The sequence below is a fragment of the Choloepus didactylus genome, chromosome 1 (genome assembly GCF_015220235.1).
Source record: "Choloepus didactylus isolate mChoDid1 chromosome 1, mChoDid1.pri, whole genome shotgun sequence".
Classification (NCBI taxonomy): domain Eukaryota; kingdom Metazoa; phylum Chordata; class Mammalia; order Pilosa; family Megalonychidae; genus Choloepus; species Choloepus didactylus.
In genome coordinates, this window is record NC_051307.1 from 1113395 (window position 1) to 1133355 (window position 19961).

General features: G+C 40.6%; 1 protein-coding gene across 3 annotated transcripts in view; it reads right to left on the reverse strand.

The window, feature by feature from the left end:
* The window catches only part of PCBP3 (poly(rC) binding protein 3), a 357863-nt gene that overhangs the window by 293392 nt on the left and 44510 nt on the right, over positions 1–19961 (reverse strand). The gene's annotated exons all lie outside the window — the stretch shown is intronic.

The window sequence follows — 19961 nt, forward strand, 5'->3', positions numbered from 1 at the left end:
CAGAAAAGGACACCAGGAAACAACTGAGGACTATTAATAGTTAATAACAGTGTATTGTGCTGGTTTGGAGCTGTAATGTACCCCAGAAAACACCATGCTATTTCAATCCATCCCTGAGGGGCATACCGATTATGGGTGGGACATTTTGATTAGGTTGTTTCCACGGAGATGTGACCCAGCCACTGAAAGTGGGTCTTAATCCCCTTGCGGCAGTCCTGTATGAGAGGGCAAAGGACAGAGGAATCTCAGAGAGCTCAGAGAAGCTAAGAGATGAAACCCAGAGTTTGCCCTGGAGAAGCTCAAGAGGACCCACAGACACTCAGAAGGAAACGCCCAGAGACATCTGGAGACAGCTAATGAAACCAGAACCAGGAGAGAAGGGCCAGCAGACGTCACCATGTGCCTCTCCCTGTGACAGAGGAGCCCCAGATGCCAGCAGCCTTTCCTCAAAGGTACCTTCCTCTTGACACCTTTATTTGGACATTTTCAGTGCCGTAGAACTGTGAATTTGCAACTTAATAAAACCCGATTGAAAAAGCCAACCCATTTCTGGTATATTGCATTCTGGTACCTTTAGCAAACTGAAACATGTATCAATACTGGCTCATTACTTGTGACAAAAGTACCACACTAATGTAAGAGTTAAAGTGGGTGTGAGGTATATGGGGATTCTCTGTACTATCTCCATAATTCTGTAAATCTAAAACTGTTTGTTCTAGTTTGCTAATGTTGCCAGAATGCAAAACACCAGAAATGGACCAGCTTTTAAAAAGGGGGTTTATTTGGTTACACAGTTACAGTCTTAAGGCCATAAAGTGTCCATCAACAACGGGTACCTTCACTGGAGAAAGGCCATTGGCATCCGGAAAACCTCTGTTAGCTGGGAAGGCACGTGGCTGGCATCTGCTTGCTCCCAGGTTGTGTTTCAAAATAGCGTTCTCCAAAATGTCTGCATCAACTTCCAACAGCCATCTTCAAAACGTGTCTCACATTTTGAGCTCCTTCTGTCTGAGCCTTTCTAGAGCTCCAGTGAACCAATCAAGGCCCAGGCTGAATGGGCGGGGCCAAGCCTCCATGGAAACCATCCAATCAGAGTCATCACCCACAGTTGGGTGGGTCACATCTCCATGGACACAACCCAATCCAAAGGTTCCAACTTAACAACCAGTATGTCTGCCCCCACAAGAATGCATTAAAGACAATGGCATTTTGGGGGACACAATACGTTCAAACTGGCACACTGTTCTAAAACAAAAAGCTTTAAAAAAACAGAAATTAAAGAAAAAAATGACCAAAATGACCAAGTTTTCATTAGTTTGGTCATAGTGGGAAAATACCAACTTTCTCACGGTATTATCAACTTCACCTAGATTGTCACATTTCCTCAAACAATGAACGATATTGTAAAAGCTGAGGTGAAGATGTTTTTGCTGGAAGGTCCAAGTTTACTGGAAATGCTTAAGGTTTCATCATGAGGGCGACCCTGTTGCTTTTAGTGTGCCCAAGACACAAAGTGTTTTCTCTCTGGCTACAGCAGAATAACATGTCAGCTTTGCCTCAATAACATTTCTTAATTCTTATATTGATATATGCAGCACAGGGTATGGAATATTCTGGAAGAGGGGCCATCAGTTTCATCCACAGTAAAATCCTTCCCTCATGGCTCGTCACTGCCTTCACAGCAGCACCCTCCGCAGAGCATTTCCAGCACAGCAGGCTCCTCACATGCACTGTGGCTCTTCTCACCTCAACTCTGCAAGAGAGGTACTCGCTATGGAAACTGAGGCCCAGAGAGGCTACACAGCTCGTCCAAAGTTACAGAGCTGGTAAGCAAGGGAGCCAGGGTGCAAACCCAGGCCTGTGTGGCACTGAAGTTCAGGGTCAGCCCCTGCCTCCAGGCCAATCCCCGCTGCAGGTGCCTCTGGCTCTCTGCACACCGTCAGGGATAGAAAACATGGCCTGCCAGCAGGGCCTGGACCAGTTGCCTGCAGAGCTTTCAGGACAAGTGGATATTTTTGTGAACAGTGCAAATGCTCCCGTGGGGAACAAAGGAGTCTTCCTACATGGAGAAAGATCAGGAGTCATCTTGAATCTGTGCCCTTGAAACAGAGCCAGGGGCTAAAAGCTTTTACTGAACCCACATGAATCACAGCCATCAATATGCCATTAGGTCCTGGACATTAATTCTGTAAAAGTATTTTTGAACCTTCAAAAGGATTAACCCTTCACTGTATCACCCAACCCACAACCCCATATGCTACAGTTGCTGGCTTTTCGTTTTCTACTTAAGTGAGACACTCATTTTATTTTCCTACCTCCATTAAGGTTACTACATAAAGCTATTACTTTAAATGTGATTCCTTTCACTTTATTTCCAGAATATTAGGAGGATCCCTCTTCAACTTCCAAAATTTATTTGGTTTCCAAATCTAAAGTAGAAAATCAGTGGTGTCCCCCTCACTGGCTTCTTGACCAAGACGGGGCCCCTTGAGGGTTCAGCAAGTCAGACCACAGGAGAAACAGGACCCTGAACTCTCCCAGGTGAAATTTAATCTCAGAATGGGATGGAATTTTCAGAAGTCATCTTCTTCAACTGTCCCCACCACTTGGAGTGTCTCCTCTCTTCTGGGGCCTCCCACAAGGCGGCTCCCCAGCCTCTGCGTGACCACCCTCCGCACCTGCACACCCACCTCAGGGCCACCTTGGCTGCACCCCACAGCCAGCAGCATGCCCCTGGCACACAGAACAGATCTAATTCCTTCTGCAATTTCAGGCCTTCGGGGAGCGAACATTCATGACGACGGAGGAAGTGGACGGGGAAGTGCCCAGCCCCCCACCACGACACGGTTCACCCCGAGTCCGGCTCAACTGCCTCAGTCCCAGCCACTGTCATTCACGGTGATGCGGGACCCAGATCCTCACTCTGACGATGAACAAGCCTGGGCAAGTTTCTCAAACTCCTCTCCATCTCAGTATCCGTAACCGAGAGCGGCCATCCCAGGCCAGTGAGAGCCTCAGCGAGACAACATGTGGGGGTGCCCATGTCTCAGGGTCAGGGATGGCTAAGGGCCACCACTCTTCTAACGCGCTCTCTCTCTGCATGTTCCAGGTGTAGCTTAACGCCAGGCAGGCAGCAAACAATGCAGCGCCAACACCTGGATGCCATGTGCCTTCTGGAATAAATCTGATTATACTTCAGCAGAAGATCAGGCATAACAGCCAAGAACCCTGCCTCTCGGAGTGGGGTCAGTGGACCAGGGGAGCCTGCTAGAAATGCAGAATCCCAAGCCTCGCACCTACTGAATCAGAATTCCTGGATCAGGATCTGCATTTGAAAAGATCCCAGGTGATTCACACACACTCATGTTTGAGAAGCACTGGCCTAGATCCCTAAAGACACAAAGTATTTCAATTCCAGGGTTTATATCAGGAATATTTAACAACTTTATATCAGGTAACATTTTCAGAGTAGAAAGCATTCTTTCTTCACCACTCCTGCTATTAATAACGTGTGTGCACATTCAGTCAGCACAAAGCGTAAACAGAGACTGGCTTCAAAAGCCTCAGAATAAAAGCTGTAGAAAAAGAAAAAACAAGCGTGCTGATAAGTCTCAGAGCCATGAGATTTTCATCATCTTTTACCAGCCTCCCTCTAAGCATTTTCTTCTCTGATCAAAGTCTGCGAAGATAAATATTGATTATAGTAAACAAACATCCAATTCCTATAGATAAGTCCCACTGAGGAGTGCAGCTATGGCCAACTGAAGAACAAGAACACATCTGATGCCATCTGGACACTGGTGAGTCCGTCCCACAGCTTCACGGAGTGGACACCCCTCAGCGCCTCCCTCGGCCTGGCGAGAGCGTCCCACCCACAGTGCTGAGAGGCCCTCCGGTGCCACCTGGGATTCGTGCTAACCGAGCCAGCGCTCGCTGATTACGCCACAACCCTCTCCTCATTCTGGAGCATTCGCCACATACGTGAGGCAAAGGCCAAGGTGACCTCAAACAGCAATAACGAGCTTTTATTGCAACCCAACATGATGGAGACTCTGGCCACAGGAAATCTCATGGCCCCTGCTACCGGGAGGCACACAACCAAATGAGTGAGCCTGGTCCCCAGGCGCTGCACACCAGACTCGCCCGAGCAGGCTTCTGAAGTGGCCATGCCCAGGCCCCACCCCACCCACCCCAGCGCTTCTGATTCAGCGGGTTAGAGGGGTCTGGGCGTCTCTGCCACGGAAAGCTCTCAGGCCAGAGCAACACCCCCCAAGGAAGACAAAGGCTCACCTAAATTCATCACAACACATATTTTGCAATAATGCGGTGGATTTTATAAAACACAACACTGCTAAAGTAATGACGATTGTGCATCCTGAATGGTGGAAGAGTCCTCCGCAAGACACACAGAGGGCCCTTTCCGAGGCTGGTTTTCATACTAACATGAATAAACACATACAAAAACAACGGTCTGTCCCAGCACTGGATGTGCCTCCTGACTCTCTCACCTGAAGCAGACGGTGTTAGTGGAAGTTACAACCAAGCAAACATTGTATCTCTGCCGCCGGGGATGGTGGTAGGGTGGGTAAACTATGGCCCTTTTCACACAGCTTATGAGCTGAGAGTGGTTTTTGCAACTTTCAGAGATTGAGGGGAAAAAAGGAGACAAAGACATGGACCATATGCGGCCTTCAAAACTGAAAATATTCACTCTTGGACCTATAACAGAAATAATCTGCCGACCCCTGGCCCCTGGCAGCTCCAGGGGCACAGACGTTGCAAGCACAGGCCTGCACAATGGGTTCTTCGCTGGCAATCGCACAGAGGAAAGCCCCAGAAAGCCTTGAAAGGGCGAGCCCAGTGGAGCTGTACTCTCGGTCATCCCCAGAATCTCAAGGAAAAATCCCAGCCGCCACCTGCGAAGGTCCCCGAGTGAGGGGCGCCCTGAATCTTCAGAACACACCACCGTGGGAAGGAACCCCAGTCCCGCGGCTGTGCCCCACTGCCACGTTGTGCAGACAGCCCCAGTGAGGGGCTAGTGGGAAGTAGCCCAGACAGAGAGCCCCTCCAACTGACAAAACCTGAACCAGCACACTGGAGACGGGGGCACACGCGGCCCCGTGGAGGTCACTGAAGAGCGTCAGCCAGGCTCCAGAAACCAGAAGAAAGTCGGGATCTGGCTCTCTTCAAAATCGATTGTCATAATATATTCAGCAGACAGCAGCGCTCTGCACCATCCACCTGCGCCATATCCCAGCACCAGGAGGTCATCTGGCTCACAAAATTGATTTAGGGGAGATTATTCAATTCCATCTTACATTTCCATGTTTGGAACTCTGCCAGCAGCAACTTCTGTTCTTTCAGAGGGCAGGAAGCTGTGGACAAGGCAATCTCTTGCTGCTGTACGTGGAATTCCATATTCCCTTTATGAGTTTCCTGCCAATCTCCAAATTACTCCGAATAGGCTTGCCCTTCGTCCCGACAGTGCTTCGTGCCCGCGTGTCCACCTTCGCCCCACAGCGGAGTGCCTCGAGTTACGGACAGCAGTCCGCTGGCATCACCCCGGTGCCTGTGCTGGAGGATGGGTGGGCGACGGGCAAGGACGGAGGCCCCTGGCAGCCTCTCATTCATGGCAAGCTCGCTGGCCACAACAAACAGTGAGCCATTATGTCTTGCATTTAAAAAAAATCCTGCCCTTGACCTCCCTTCCCCACCAACCACACCCATTTTCTTCCAGTTCTCTCCTAATTGTTGTCTTCAATTCCTCCCACCTCCAGTCAAGCTTTAGCCCCACCCCTGGGCCAGACCTGCTCTGCTCCAGCCCCAGCAACTCCAGCTGCTCAGTCCTCCTGCCAACACCCCACCCTCGTCTCGCTGAGTCACCACCAGCGTCTGACACAGCCTTCACCACCTAGTCCCTCAGCTGCTGGCCAGTATTTCTTAGTTTCTCCCAACTGACTGGCTCCTTGGGTGAAGAGTGTCTTCTCTGACCTCTTGATATCCGTGGGCCTCAGTCATCTTCTCTCTCCATGTTCCTCTTTTAGTAATCTCATCCATCCATCTAAATTCAAACCAGTGCCCAACTATATCCAAATCATATCCCCGTGCAACAGCCTGTTCCCTGTTTTGTAAGACACACTCTCCACGCATGTTGAACAGACATCTCCAACATCACTTCCACCCAGGGCTCCCCAGCTCTGACAACGCAACGACACCTTCCCAGGCCACTGACTCTGAGGCCACTCTCGGCACTCCCCTTTCCACATCGCACGCCCCGTGAGCTCTGCCACCAGACCAAACCCAAGAAGCCAGCCACTCCACTCCTCCACAACTACTCCCCCGATACAAGCCACCGTCGCCCCTTTCCTGGTTTAGTGACTAGCTGTTGGGTCTCCTTCTGTCCTTGCTCCCCTGCTGGGGATGAGAGTCCTCCTGTTAGAACTTGAGCCCTTCACGCCACTGCTCTACTCAGAACCCTGCACTGGCTCCCAAGCTTCCTCAGAGGCAAAGCCAATTCTCACAGAGGCCAACAAGGTGCTGCCACACCTGCTCGCCCTCCTGCCACCGTGACTCTTCTGTTACCACCTCAGCCTCCACACTTCTCCAGCACACCAACCTCTCCTTGCTGGTCCAGGCAGGCTTGAACCATTCCCTCCCCCAGGAATGCTCTCCCACAGACAACCACTTGGTCAACTCCTTCACTTGCTTCAAGACTTTCCTCAAATGCCACCTTCTCAACAAGGGCAGCCCTGTCCACCTCTTTTAAACACCGAACTGCCCTCCTTTGACTGGCATGCTGGCCCCCCTTACCCACACCACCTTCTAACACAACAGCCAAGTTACTTCTTTATCACATTTACTGTCTACTGTCTATGTCCCCAGCCAGAATAGTAGGGGTCCTTGTCTGTTTACTGATAAATCCCAAGTACCCAGAGCAGGTCTGGCAGCTAGCAGGTGCTCCATAAATTTGACTTAAAGAACAGTTTGTGCCAAAGCTGTGTTTCCGGAAATCAAATGCAAAAGAAAGTAAAATGAGTTGCACAATTTTGATTGTGTTCTTGGTGTTTGAAAAGCAGCAAGGATGTCAATGTGTAAGAACCAAGTAAGCTGGGGCAAGTGGCAGGAAGGTCACTATATACTGATAAAGGTGTCAATTCAACAAGAAGACATAACTATTATAAAGATACAAGCACCTAAGAGCAGAGCCCCAAAGTATATGAAGCAAATACTGACAGATTTGAAGGAAAAAACAGATGGTTCCACAATAATAGTAGGAGACTTCATTGCATGACTACTTTCAATAATGAATGAAGCATTGAGATGAAAGATCAATAAGGAAACAGAAGATTTGAACGCTACTATAAACCAATCAGACTTAACAGATGCATGTAGAACACTTCACCCAGCAGTAGCAGAACACACTTTCTTCTCAGATTCAGAATGTACACAGGTCATTCTCCAGGGTAGACTATAGATTAGGTCACAAAACAAGTCTTAAATATTAAAATCATTCAATGTATCTTCTCTGACAACAAGGGAATGAAGCTAGAAATCAATAACAGGGAGAACCAGGAAATCCACAAATAAATGGAAATTAAACAACATTCTTGAACAACCAATGAGTCAAAGAAGAAACCACAAGGGAAGTTAGGAAATATCTTGAAGCAAACGAAAATGAAAAAAAGAAAAAAAAAAAAAAACCCAAAACTTATGGGAAACAGCAAAGGCAGTGCTGAGAGGCAAATTTATAGCTCTAAATGCTTAAACTAAAAAAGAAAAAAGATCTTAAATCAGAGACCCAGCCTCACAACAGGAAGATCTAAAAAAGAGGAGCAAACTAAACCCAAAGTGAGAAGGAAGATAACAACTAAGATTAGAACAGAGATAAATGATATAATGAATTTAAAAAAAAGGAGAGAGAATCAACAAAACCAAAAGTTGGTTCTTTGAAAAGATCAATAAAAATCAACATTTAGCTAGATTGAGAAAGAAAAAAAGAAAGAGGATGCAAATAACTAAATCAGAAATGAAAGGGGATATTACTATTGACTCCACAGAAATAATAGAATTATAAGAGAATACTATGAACAACTCTATGACAAGATTAGATAACATAAATAAAATGGAACATTTCCTAGAAACACACAAACTACCTACACTGACTCAAGAAGAAATAGAAAATCTCAACTGACATTTAACAAGTAAGAGATTAAATCATTAATCAAAAACTTCCCAACAAAGAAAATCCCAGGACCATGGCTTTACGGTAAATTATACCAAGCATTCCAAGAGGAATTAACGCCAATCCTGTTTGAAACTCCCCCCAAAAAATAAGGAAGAGGGAACATGTCCCAAACTTATTCTATGAGGTCAACATCACCATATTACCAAGGCCAAAGATATTACAAGAAAAGAAAATTGCAGGTAATATCCCTTATGAATATAGATGAAAAACCCTCAATAAATATGAGCAAACCAAATCCAACAGCACTTCAAAGAATTATACACCATGATCAAGTGGGATTTATCCCAGGTATTCAGGGTGGCCCAATGAAAATCATTAATGTAATACACTACATTAATACAATGAAGTATAAAAACCAATAATCATCTCAACTGACATAGAAAAGGCATTAGACAAAATCCCACATTCCTTTTTATTAAAAACACTCCAAAAAACTAGGAATAGAAAGAAACTTCCTCAACATGATAAAAGGCAAGTCTGAAAAGCCCACAGCTAACATCACACTAAATGGTGAGAGGACTGAAAACTTTCCTTCTAGAACCAGTATCAAGACAAGGACACCCACTGTCAACACTGTTGCTCAGCACTGTACTGGAAGTTCTCTGGCAAGAAAAGAAATAAAAGGAATCCAAATTGGAAAGGAAGAAGTAAACTTTCCCTATTTGCACATGACGTGGCCCTATATAGAGAAAATCCTGAAAAAATCCACCAAAAAAAGTTATTAGGGCTAATAAATTAATTCAACAAAGCAGCAGGGTACAAGATCAACATGCAAAAGTCAGTAGGCTTCTACACTAGTAATGAACAATCTGAAGAAGAAATCAAGAAAAAAAAATCCATTTACAATAGCAACTAAAAGAATCAAATATCTAGTAATAAATTTAACCAAGGATATTTTAAAGGACTTGAAGCTACAAACATTGCTGAAAGAAATCAAAGAAGACCTAAATAAATGAAAGGACATTCTGTGTTCATGGATTGGAAGACTAAACATTACTGAGATGTCAATTCTACCCAAAGTGATTTACAGATTCAACACAACTCCCAATCTAAACTCAACAGCCTTCTTTGCAGAAAATGGAAAAGCCAATCATCACATTTATATGGAAGGTTAGGCGCCTCCACATAGCCAAAAAAAAATCTTCAAAAAAGAAGAATGCAGTAGGAAGACTCATATTTCCTGATTTTAAAACTTCTTACAAAAGCTACAGTAATCAAAACTTAATACTAGCACAAGGACAGACATACAGAACCAATGGATCAAATCGAGAGTTCAGAAAATACACCCTTAACATCTATGGCCAACTGATTTTTGACAAGAGTGCCAATTCCTCGAAATGGAAAAATAATAGTCTCTTCAACAAATGGTGATGGGAAAAACTGGATATACACGAATAGAAGAATGAAGGTGGATTCCCAACTCACACCATATACAAAATTAACTCAAAATGGATCAAAGACTAAATATAAGAACCAAATCATAAAAACTCCTAGAAGAAAAGATAGGGAAGCAGTTTCACAATCTTCTGTTAGGCAATGGTTTCTCAGACTTTACAACCAAAGCACCAGCAACAAAAGAAAAAAATAGATAAATGCGACTTAATCAAATCAAAATTAAAAACTTTGGTGCATAAAGGACTTCATCATGAAAGTCAAAAGACAACCTACAGAATGGGAGAAAATATTTGGAAACCACATATCTGATAAAAGATTAAATACCCAGAATATATAAAGAAATCAAATCCTAGCACTCAACAAAAAGACAAACAACCCCATTGTTAAAAGAAAAAAAAAAGAAAGAAAAGAAAGAAAAAACTTGATAGACATTTCCCCAAGGAAAATATACAAATGGTCAATAAGCACTAAAAGATGTTCAACATCATTAGCCATTAGGAAATGAAAATCAAAACCATAATGAGATAACATTCCACAACCACTAGAATGACAACTATCTTTTTTTTAGAAAATGGAAAATAAGTGTTAGAGAGGATTTAAAGAAAGAGGAGCCCTCATTCACTGCTGATAGGAATATAAAATGGTGCAGCCACTGTATAAAACAGTTTAGTTCATTCCTCAGAAAGTTAAGTATAGAATTAACCACATGGCCTGGCAATCACACTTCTAGATAGATATCCAAAAGAACTCAAAGCAGGGACTTGGACAGATGTTTGCACACTGATGTTCACAGTGCCATTATTCACAACTGCCAGAAGATGGAAGTAGCTCAAATGTCCATCGACACATAAATGGATAAACAAAATGTAGTACATAACAGTGGAATATTACTGAGATGCAGAAATGAATGAAGTTCTGATTCCTGCAACCAACATGGATAAACCCTGAAGATTATCATGTTGCGTGAAATAAGCCAGACACAAAAGAACAAATATTGTATGATGTCACTGATATGAAATAATTAAAATATGCAAATTCAGAGTCAGAAACTAGAATATAGGTTCCCAGGGGCCAGGATGGGGGTAGGAAATGGAGATTTAATTCTTAATTAGGACAGAGTTTCTAATTAGGGTGACAGAAAAGTTTTGCTAGTGGATGGTGGTGACAGTAGCACAATATTGCTAATGTAATTAACTCCAATAATTGTATATTACAGTGTAGTTTAAAGGAGAAATTTTAGGTTAACTATATGTTCCTAGAACAAAATTTTTAAAAACCAAAGGACTGTATGACACAGTGAACCCTAATGTAAACTATGGATTACAGATAATAGTATATTTATAACATTGTTTCAAAAATTGTAACAGAGGTTACCACATTAATGCAAGTGTTAAGGAACCATCCCTAACCCTTGTCAACCACAAATCTGTTCTCCATTTTTGTGATTTTGTCATTTCACACACGTTATGTAAATGGAATCATATAGTATGTAACCTTTGGGATTGGCTTTTTAAACTCAAGATAATTCTGAGACTAGAAGGAAACTTAAAAATAAAACATGGGACTGTATAACACAGTGAACCCTGTTGTGGATGATGACTGTGGTTAACAGTACAAATATAAGAATGCTTTTGCATGAATTATAACAAATGTATGTCACTATTTCAAGGTGTTAAAAATAGGATGGTATATGGGAAGAAATATATCTAATGCAAACTATGGACTAGTAATATTTTAATATTATTTCATCAACTGTTAACAAAGATACCACATCAATGCAAGTTGTCAACAATAAGAGGTATATGGGAAAGTTGTATTTTTTACATGACTTTTATGTTAAATCTACAACTTGTCTAATTAAAAAAAAACATTATGCTAAGTGAAAGAAACAAGACACAAAGAACAACATATGGTATGATTTCATTTGTATATAAAAACGTAAATAAAATCTATAGAGACAGCATGAGATTAGTGGTTATGTAGGGAGGGGATAGAGGGACTGAGAGGGCGACTGCTAAGGGGTATGAAAATGATCTAAAATGATTGTGTTGATAAATGCACAACTCCGTGATTATTAATAAAATCCACTAACTGTACACTTTAGATGGATTGTATGGTATGTGAATATATCTCAATAAAACTGGCTTTAAAAAAGATAATTCTGTTGTATTTTACCTAAGTTGTTGTGTGTATCAGTAATCTGTTTCCTTTTTATTTCTGAGTAGTATTCCTTAGTATGGATGGACGCAGTTTTCAACCATTTCTCCACTGAAGACACCTGGGTTTTTTCCAATTTAGGGCTACATCAAATATCTATATACTATGAACATTTTTGCATAGGTTTCTCATGAAAGTAAGTTCATTTCTCTGGCATAAATGTCCAGGAGTACAACTGCTGAGTCATGTGGCAGATGCAGTTTTAGTTTTATAAGAAAATGCAAACTGTTTTCAGGAGTGGCGTGTACCACATTACATCTCACCAGCGATGCAAACATTATCCAATTTCTCAGCTTCTTTGCCACCATTTGCTACTGTCACTATTTTTGTAGACACTCTGATACGTATGTAGTAAGTGGTACCTTGTGGTTTTAATTTGCATTTCCCAAATGGCTAATGGCGTTGAACATCTTTTCATGCACTATTTGCTAGCTGTATATCCTCTTTGGATAAATGTCTCTTCATGTCTTTGCACAGTTCCTAAATGAAGTTTTTTAAAACTGTTGAGTTTCAAGAATTCTTAATAGAGTCCAGTAGCAGACTTTTCTCAATACGGTTTTACAAATATTCCTTCCAATCTGCAGCCTGACTTTTCATCCTAACAGTGTCTTTCCCTATTAAGAAAATTTTAAAAATTTTGATGAAGTCTAACTTATCAATTTTTCCTTTTATAAATGTTGCTTTGGTGCCAAGTCTAAGAACCCTTTGCCTAAGCCTAGCCCTACAGCACAAAAATTTCTCCTTTTTTTTCTATTTTATAATTTGCATTTAGGTTTAAGTCTGTGATCCATTTTGAGTTAATTTTTGTGTAAGGTATAAGACTTTTTTTGCCTATGGATGTCCAATTGTTCTAGTACTATTTGTTGAAAAGGTTCTATTTTCTCCATTGAACTGCTTTTGCACCTTTATCAAAAATAGGTTAAGCATATTTCTGTGGTTCTCTATACTGGGTTCCCAATACTGACCCATTGATCTCTGTGTGGATCCTTTTGCCAACGTTACATAGTCTTGATTACTATGGCTACAAATCTGGTAGACTCATTTCTCCCACTTTATTCTTCTTTTTCAAAATTGTTTTAGCTCTTCTAGTTCCTTTGCTTTTCCATATAAATTTTAGAATCAGCTTGTCTGTATCTAAAAGAAATTTTTGTATCTACAAGAATTGTGTTAAAACTGTATGACAATTTCAGGAGAACTGCTATCTTTACTATGTTGAATTTTCCAAAATGTGAATATTTATTTAGATCTGCTTTTATTTCTTCCATCAATGTTTTGTAGTTTTCAGCATAAAAAATTCTATGTGGACATGTTAACACCTAAGTATATAGTTTTTTTTTTTTACAAGGATTGTAAATGGTATTGTATTTTTAATTTTGATGTCTGCATGTTCACTGACCATGTAACAAGAAAATCTGACTTTTGTGTATTTATTTTATATCATGCAACCTGGTTGAACTCACTTATTAGTTCCCAGAGTTTTCTGTTGATTCCTTGGGATTTTCTACATAGACAATTATGTCATCTGCAGACAACACATGTACTATGTGGAGTAAGACTGAATATCCTTGGAGGGAGAGAAAGATGGTGGCATAGGTAGGCGTGGAATTTAGTTAATCCTCTAGAGCAACCAGTAAATAGCCAGGAACAACTAGTAACTAGTCTGGAACAACTGCTTGGGGAATTTCCCTGACTGGACACACATCATACACCATATGGAATGGATGAAAGGACAGAGACTGCAGCACAGAACTGTAAGTAAAGCCCAGAGTCAGAAAAACTATTCAAATGCAAATGAAGATACACCCAGGGGGTGTATCTTCCCTAAGAGGAAGAAAGTGGTGCCAAGCTCTACCACCCATCTTCCATTCAGAACCAGACCCCAGAGCCTGGGGGAAAACAGCCATGGGCCACACCTCCTTACACCAGTCTGGAACCACAGGCTGACAGGGACTACCTGCTGGGCAGAAAAGCACTTTGGCTTGAGGTCTCACAGGGTGTATCAATCTTCTAAGCCTCCCTTAGGGGGATGTGATACTATTGCCTCCTTCTGAGACCTGAGCCCGTTCTGGTCTGGGAAAACCTGATTGGGGTAACCAAGGAAACCAGATGCCTAGACAACAGAAAACTACAACCTATACTAAGAAAAACAAAGTTATGGCTCAGACAAAGGAACAAACTTACACTTCAACTGAGATACAGGAATTTAAACAACCAATGCTAAATCAATTCAAAAAGTTTAGGGAAGATATGGCAACAGAGATGAAGCATATAATGAAAACATCAGGCGTACATAAGGTAGAAATCGAAAGTTAGAAAAAACAGCTGGCAGAATCTATGGAAATGAAAGGCACAATACAAGAGATGAAAGACACAATGGAGACATACAACAGCAGATCTCAAGAGGCAGAAGAAAACACTCCAGAAAACTGGAAAATAAGACACTTGAAAGCCTATACACAAAAGAACAGATAAAGAAAAGAATGGAAAAATATGAGCAACATCTCAGGGAACTGAATGACAACACAAAATGCAGAAATGTAGGTGTCATGGGTGTCCCAGAAGAAGAGAAGGGAAAAGGGGCAGAAGCAATAATAGAAGAAATAATCAATGAAAATTTCCCATCTCTTATGAAAGACATAAAATTACGGATCCAAGAAGCGCAGCGTACTCCAAACAGAATAGATCTGAATAGGCCTATGCCAAGACACTTAATAATCAGATTATCAAACGTCAAAAATAAAGAGAGAATCCTGAAAGCAGCAAGAGAAAAGTGATCCATCACATTACAAAGGAAGCTTGATAAGACCATGTATGGATTTCTCAACAGAAACCATGGAGGCAAGAAGGAAATTGAGTGATATACTTAGGATACTGAAAGAGAAAAACCACCAACCAACAATCCTATATCTGGCAAAACTGTCCTTTAAATATTACGGAGAGCTTAAAATATTCTCTGACACACAGACAATGACAGAGTTTGTGAACAAGATACCTGCTCTACAGGAAACACTAAAGGAAGCACTGCAGACAGAAAGGAAAAGACAGGAGTGAGAGGTTTGGAAAACAGTTTTGGGAGATAGTAGCACAGCAATGTAAGTACTCTGAAAAAGATGACCGTGGGCATGGTTGAAAGAGGAAAGTTATGACCACGTGGGACACCAGAATGAAAGACGAAAGATAAAGACTGGGACTGTATAACTCAGTGAAGCCTAGGGTGCTCAACAATTGTAATAAAAGGTAAAATATATTTTTACATGAGGTAGAACAAATGAATGTCAACATTGCAAGGTGTTAAAAATAGGGTGGGATTGGGGATAAAACACAATCTATGCAAACTAGAGACTATAATTAACAGAAACATTGTATTATGCTTCCTTTAATATAACAAAGGTAATATACCAAAGCTAAATGCATATGGGTGGGGGGACATAAGGGAAGGGAATGGGACTCCCGGTATTGGTGATGTTTTCTGACTCTTTATTCTACTTTAGTTTAATGCTATATTTCCTTTTGTTGCTTTCTAGCTATCATGTTTTTTCCTCTCTCTTTTCTTTTTTCTTTTTTTTTTTTTATCTCTCTACCTTCTTTGACTCTTCCTTCTCCTTTGTAGAAGAAATGGAGATGTCCTTATGTAGATAGTGGCAATGGTGCTGAATACATAAATACATGACTATACGGGGAACCAATGATTGTTTACTTAGGGCGGAATGTATGGTATGTGAACAAAACCGTCTTTAAAAAAATGGGTTGATGAAGAAATCTTGAGGGCACTATATTGAGTGAAATAAAATAGACACATAAGGACAAATATTGCAGGATCTCACTGATATGAACTAATTATAATGTGTAAACTCATATACATGAAATGTAAGTTACCAAGATATAGACAAGGTGTCCTAGTTTGCTAATGCTGCAGAATGCAAAACACCAGAGATAGATAGGCTTTTATAAAACGGGGGTTTATTTCGCTACATAGTTACAGTCTCAAGGCCACAAAGCGTCCAAGGTAACACACCAGCAATCGGGTACCTTCACCGGAGGACGGCCAATGGTGTCCAGAAGACCTCTGCTAGCTAGGAAGGCAGCCGGCATCTGCTCCAAAGCTCCGGCCTCGAAACGGCTTTCTCCCAGGACGTTCCTCTCTAGCAAGCTTGCTCCTCTTCAAGACATCACTCCCAGCTGCACTGAGTTCCATCTCTGAGTCAGCATATTTATATGGCTCCACTGATCAAGGCCCACCCTGAATGGGTGGGGCCACACCTCCATGGGAGTATCCCACCAGAGTCACCACCCACAGCTGGGTGGGGCACATCTCCACGCAAACAACCTAATTCAAACGTTCCAACTTAATCCCCACTATTCTGTCTGCCCCACAAGATTGCATCAAAGAATATGGCTTTTTCTGGGGGACATAATACATTCAAACTGGCACATTCCACCCCCTGAACCCCAGAAAAACATATTCTTTCCAAATACAAAATACATTCATCCCACAATACCACAGAAACTTAAATCATTTCAATAACAATAGTTACTGAATAACAATTCCATCAAAATCAAATATAGGCATGGTCAGTCCTAAGGCATACTTTTCCTTTAGCTTTGGATCTGTGGACTTAGAACAAGTTATATGCTTCCAATATACAAAGGAGGGACATTCATAGGATAAACATTCCCATTGCCATAAGGAGAAACAGTAAGGAAAACAGGGTTAACAGGACCAAAACAGTTCTTAAAAAAATCTGTTCTAGTTTGCTAATGCTGCGGAATGCAAAACACCAGAGATGGATTGGCCTTTATAAAAAGGGAGTTTATTTAGCTACACAGTTACAGTCTTAAGGCCATAAAGTGTCCAAGATAACACATCAGTAATCAGGTACCTTCACTGGAGGATGGCAAATGGCGTCCAGAAAACCTCTGTTAGCTGGGAAGGCACGTGGCTGGCGTCTGCTCCAAAGTTCTGGCTTCAAAATGGCTTTCTCCCAGGAAGTTCCTCTCTAGCAAGCTTGCTCCTCTTCAGAACGTCACTCAGAGCTGCACTCTGTCCAGTCTCTTTGAGTCAGCACGTTTATATGGCTCCCCAGATCAAGGCCCACCCTGAATGGGTGGGGTCACACCTCCATGGGAGTATCCCACCAAAGTCACCACCCACAGCTGGGTGGGGCACATTCCAAGCAAATCTAACCAGCACCAAAACGTCTGTCCCACAAGAGCACAAAGATAATGGCATTTGGGGGACACAATACATTTAAACCAGCACACAAGGCTAAAGAATGGGGAGTAGTTGCCTATTATGAGAAGAATGTTCAATTAGGGAACTTGAACATTTGGAAATAGACAGAGGTGATGGTAGCACTTTGTGAGAATAACTAACAGTGCTGAATGGTGTGTGAAGACGGTAGAAAGGGTAAGCTCAGAGTCATGTATGTCACCAGAAGGAAAGCTGGAGGTTAAAAGAAGGGAATGTATAAAACAGGGAACTTTGTGGTGGACAATGTCCGTCATTAATTGTACAAATATTAGAAATCTCTCTCATGAACTAGAACAAATGTATGACACTATAACTAGAAGTTAATAAGAGAGGGGCATATAGGAAAAAATATATACCTACTGTAAACTATATACTACAGTTAGTAATATTTTACATTCTTTCATCAACATTAACAAATGTACTATACCAATACTATGAATAAATAATGGAGGGGGAGTGATTAGAGGTAAGAGAAAATTTGAGTTTCCTTTGTCTTTTTTTCTGGAGTATCTAAAAATTGAAAAAAAATTAACTGTGGTGATGGATGCACAGCTGTATGATGGTACCATGGCAACTGGTTGTACACTTTGGATCTTTGGATAATTGTATGGTATGTGAACAATCTCAATTAAAGAAAAGCCTTCCAAATAAATAAAGATAAAAAAAAACAAGAAAGAAACAGCAAAATAAAAATATTAACAGGCAATTTCTGAAAAAAAACCCATAAGTAATCAATATTTTTTAAAAAATTCAATAAATTCAATTCAAGATATCAGTAAAACAAAGATTATCTCAAATGCAAAAAAAGTATTTGACAAAATTCAACAGATTCATGATAAAAAAAATTTAAAACACTCAGGAAACAAGAAAAAGAAGGGAACTTCCTCATGCTGATAAAGGGATCCATAAAAAACATACAGCTAGCATCATACTGGTGAATGTCTGAACGCTTTCCCCCCAAAAAGAGAAACAAGGCAAGACTCTTTCTCACCACTTCCATTTAACATTATACTGGAGGTCCTTGAAAATAAGGTGGGAAAAATAAATAAAAAGTATACATACTGGAAAGGAAGAAGTAAAACTATCTTTATTCCAAGTGACAAGATTATGGAGAAATAGGATATTAAAACTAATAAGTGACTTTAGCTAAGTTACAGGATAGAAGTTCAATATGCAAAAATGAATTGTATTTCTATATACTAACAATAAACAATTGGAAATGAAATAGAAAAACTACCACTTAAACTGCATCAAACAATAAAATTCAACAAAATATGTGCAAGATTTGAACACTGTAAACTTCAAAACACTGCTGAAAGAAACTAAAGAAGAGAATAAATGGAGAGTTAAACATATTCGTTTACTAGAAAACTTAATATTGTTAAGATGGCAATTCTCCCCGAATTGATCTATAAAATCAAAGCAAGCCCAATTAAAATCCTAGCAGACTTTCTGCCAGAGGTTGAGATTCTAAAATTAAAAAAAAAAAAAAATGCAAAAGACCTAGAAAAGCCGTAACTATTTGGAAGAAAGAAGACCAAAGTTGGAAGACTTACTTTACCTAATTTCGAAGCTCCAGTAATTTAATACAATGGGATATTACTATAAAGACAGGTACAGAGCTAGAACTCAATGAGTCTAAAAACTAAAAATAAATCCAAACATACATGATCTATTGATTTTCAACAAAGCTGCCAAGGCATCTAAATGAGGAAGGGAAAGTTATTTCAACAAATTGCTTCAGTAGAACTGGATATCCATATCCAAAAAAAAGAAAAAGAAAAAAAATGAGCTTCAATCCTTATCTCACAGCATCCAAAAATTAACTCCAAATAGATGATAAACCTAAATATAAAAGCTAAATCTATAAAATTTTTAGAAGAAAACAAAGGAGAAAATTTTTCTGACCTTGGGGCAGACTAAGATTTCTTAGTTCCAAAAGAGTAATATAATCAATAAAAGGAAGAAAACGATCATTCGTATTTTATCAGAATTTTAAATTCTTGCTCTTTGAAAGATATTGTTTACAAAATGAAAAGGCAAATAGGGACTGGAAAAAATATCTGCCCTACATATATCTGAAAAAGGACTTGTATTCAGAACATAAAAGAACTTGTCTGACTCCGTAAGAAGACAAGTAGCCTAATTTTTAAAAAAAGCAAAAGGTTTCAACAAATAGATCACAGAAAATACACAAATAATAATGAGCATACAAAAAGCTTGCTCACCATCATTGGTCTTTGGGAAAATAAAAGCTAAAATCACAGTGATATACTAACACCCATCATGAGCCCCTGGGAAAATAAAAAGTAAAATCACAATGAATAACCAATATACAATACATGCAGTAGAAAGGCTAAAATTAGGACTGACAATAAAACAAGTGTTGATACAAACAAGCGGAAATGAACTTTCACACACTACTGGCAGGAATGTAAAACCATTCAACAGTTTTGAAAAACAGTTTGGCAGATCCTTATAAAGTCCCTTAGCATGACACCCACCATGTCACCTGGCCATCCACTCCTAGATATTAACCTAAGAGAAAGGAAAGCATATGCACATATTCCCACATAAAGACTTCTACACAAATGTTCTCAACAGCTTTATTTATAAAATTCAAAAGTCAGAAACAACCTGAACGTCTATCAACAGGAAAATAAGCAAACATATCGGTTATATCCATAAAGTGGAATACTACTCAGCAATGAAAAGGAACGAAACGCATCCACAAAACATGGCTCAATCTCAAAAACATAAAGGCTGAAAGAAAGAAGCCAGATACAAAACAGCACATACTATATGTTCCATTTATCCGAAGTTCCAGAAAAGGGCAAATCTAATCAAAAGTGA